This window comes from Orycteropus afer, unplaced genomic scaffold, assembly GCF_000298275.1.
Source record: "Orycteropus afer afer isolate SDZICR_OR568_19922 unplaced genomic scaffold, OryAfe1.0 scaffold00548, whole genome shotgun sequence".
Taxonomy (NCBI): Eukaryota; Metazoa; Chordata; class Mammalia; order Tubulidentata; family Orycteropodidae; genus Orycteropus; species Orycteropus afer.
In genome coordinates, this window is record NW_006922135.1 from 620508 (window position 1) to 623996 (window position 3489).

Genomic DNA, 3489 nt, shown 5'->3' on the forward strand with positions numbered 1-3489 from the left:
ACTCCTTCTCTGAATATCTGTCTCCAGGGGCTAGGTGGGTTTGTTTATTTTTCCCAATTGTTCAATATGTTCTTTTCTCTGCTTTCACTAAATCTAATACTTTATCTGTTCCTTAGTTGCTCATAACTCTAGTATCATTATTTCTATCAGATTTAACTAGTTATTCAGGGGTTAAGTTGGTAGAGGGAACAAACATGTGGGTTATAGATAAGACACCATTTTCCCACTCCTATAGATGCAAAAATTTTTAACAAAATTTTATCAGATTCCAACAAGATATGAAAAGAGTAATATAGCATTACCAAGTGGTGCAGTGATGAAGGCATTTGGTTACTAATCAGAAGGTCAGTGATTCAAACCCATGAGCTGCTCTATAGAATGAAGATAAGGCAACATACTTTCATAAAGATTTACAGCCCTGGAACCCAGTGGGTTGCTATGAGTCAGAATGAACTTTATGGTAGTAGGTTTGGTTTTGTTGGTTTTTAAGTGGTATTTATCATGGTTAATGTTCAAAGAGTAATTAATTTAATTCAGTTTTATCAGACCAAAATAACATACCATATAAATTATTTCAATGTAAGCAGAAAAACCATTCCATAAAAATTCAGTATTTGTTTCTGATTTTTTAAAAAATAAATCAACCAAATAGAAGTAGTAGGAAGCTACTTGTTTCAGTTCTCTCTGCTGGTGTCTCTCTGCCAGTGCCTCTTCCACAGTTTCAGCACAGGGATCTTGGGTCAAGGATGCACTCCATTCTTGTTTCCACATTTTAGGTATGTGATAGAGCAGCACACCACTCTCAGTACCAAATTCTGTTTTGGTTCTCTCTGCCACTCTAACAAAAAATATCACAAATGGATGGTTTCAAACAAACAGGCATCCCTTACAGTGTAGGAGGCTAGAAATCTGAGTTCAAAGTGCCAGCCCTCGGGGATGGATGAAACCTCTTGACCTTGAGCTTCAGCTTTGCCTCTTGTTCCTAGACCACTGAAGTTGGAGGCCTCTCTTCACTCAGGCAGCTACTGGCTGCTGAGGCTGAGAAACCCAAGGTTGAGAAATAAAATGTCACAATACCAAGATTACCAAACAACTTGACAGGCCACTAGTTCAATTCCAGAGACAGTCCCAAGATCAGCAGGAACATGATGGGATGCTGTATGAAGACTCATCCACATGCAGGGTCCAAGCAGGCAAAGAGCTCAGAGATCTTTCTCAAAGCTGTCTTCTTATATACTGAAAGCAGGCCACATCCTTAAGGCAGCTACTCAGCTGTTCCAGTAGATTACACCATAGAGATGATTAACAGTCCCATCATGGGGAATAACTATATCCAGTTGCCCAGTCACTCAAAACCAGGCCCAGTCAAGCTGACACAAAACTTAACTACCACACTCCCTAAACCTGATAAAAAGCATCTACAAAACTACTTGCAGCTAACACCATACTTACTGCTGAAGGACTGCAACAATAATTCTGTTTCCCTCCCACTAAGTTAGAGAAGGGAGCTCTGGTAGCATAGTGGCTAAGGCACTTGACTGCTAACCAGAAGGCTGACGGTTCAAACCCACCAGCCACTCCTCGGAAGGAAGGTTGGACAATCCTACTTCCATAGTGATACTGCCTCAGAAACCCAAGGAGGGGTCGCTATGAGTCAGGGCTGACTCGACGGCACATAACAACAACAACAACAACAAGTTAGAGAAGGTCAGAGGAGGATGCCACCCATGTCCTTTCTACATATGATGTCAGAACTGGGATTCATTGTAATGGTTCCAGACTCATGGAAGCATAGGACTTTGTAAGAGAAAGAAAGAAGGACAAGGGAATTGAAAATTTTGATTCTTAGATGGTTACTTTAGTTGTTACTTGTAATATCTGAAAGGAATATAAGAGAGATTGTGCTAGCTACAGCTGAGGTGAGAAAAGCCTGGGGTAAGAGCCAGGGCAATTATAGGAGATGATTGGTGAGAGGCCAGAGCTTTTGGACACACCCATCCAGAGGCCCAAGGCCATATACATAAGAATGGTAAGATGGTCAAGGTGAGGTGAAGAGAAGATGCAACTGGAATGTTTTAAAAAGGGTTATGTGTTTTGGATTGTATTTTTATCTGAATGTACTATGGATATTGAACATTCTCTTACATAGTTGTATGTTAGAAATGAATTTTGGGTATGCATAACAGAGGGCATGTAAGTCTGCCTTCAGCCAATGCTTGATTGGATATGCTAAAAGGGAAACTGCAATTTGCCCAGAAGACAGGCTATTGGTTTTTGTGGCCTGGTGTATGAGTATTGAGGACTTAGGTCAAAAATCTGAGCCCCATCCAGAACTTTCAGAGTCAGAAAATTTGCTTTTGAAAAGACATGGACACCCACCCAGAGTTCCTGAGAGAACATAATATTTGCATTTCAAGGAAGGACCTACAGAGAGAGAGAGAGGAGAATGAATATTTGGATTTTTGAATTTAAAGATTTGGCTTTGAGTGCTTCAAGGCAGGAAAGTCATGGCCCATGAGGGAAACTCCTTCCAGGACTGGAAGTTAAAAGGAGCTGGAAAGTAGCAGGCTTATATGGGTCCATTTGAAGAGTAAAAGTTGGGGAGGTGCAGCATGACGAAATGGGCTGGGTTTGGCACCTGTTAGCCTCCTCATTGATATTGAGGACAGATTTAGATCTTTTAGCAGTCCATGGTATTTTCAGCATTCTTTGCCAGCACCACAACTCAAAAGCATCAACTTTTCTTCAGTCTTCTTTATTCATTGTCTAGCTCTCACGTGCATATGAAGTGATTGAAAATACCATGGTTTGGCTCAGTCACACCTCAGTCCTCAAGAATATATCTTTGTTATTCAGCACTTGAAAAAGGTCCTTTGCAGCCGATTAGCCTAGTGCTATACGTTGCCCGATGTCTTGACTGCTGCTTCCTCTGGTGTCAATTGTAGACAATCGATCACAAGTAATGTGAAGTCTTTGACAGTGTCAATCTTTTCTCCATTTATCATGATGCTGCATATAGGACCACTTGTGAGGATTTTTGTTTTCTTTATCTTGAGATGCAATCCATACTGCAGACTGTATGTTCAGTCTTCATCAGTAAGTGCTTTAAGTGATCCTCATTTTCAGCAAGCAAATTTGTGTCATCACAAATCGCAGGTTGTTAATGATTCTTCCTCCAATCCTAATGCCACACTCTTCTTCATACAGTCCAGCTTCTCAAATTATTTGTTCAGCATAAGGATTGAGTAAGTATGGTGAAAGGACACAACACTGATGCACTTCCTTCTTGATTTTAAACCATGCAGTATTCCCTTGTTCTGTTAGAATGACAGCCTCCTGGTCTATGTTCAGGTTCCTAACAAGTACAATTAAGTGTTCTGGAATTCCCACTCTTCACAATGTTATCCACAATTTGTTATGATCTACACAATCAAATGCTTTTGCACAGTCAATAAAACATGAGTAATTATCTTTATGGTATTGTTTGCT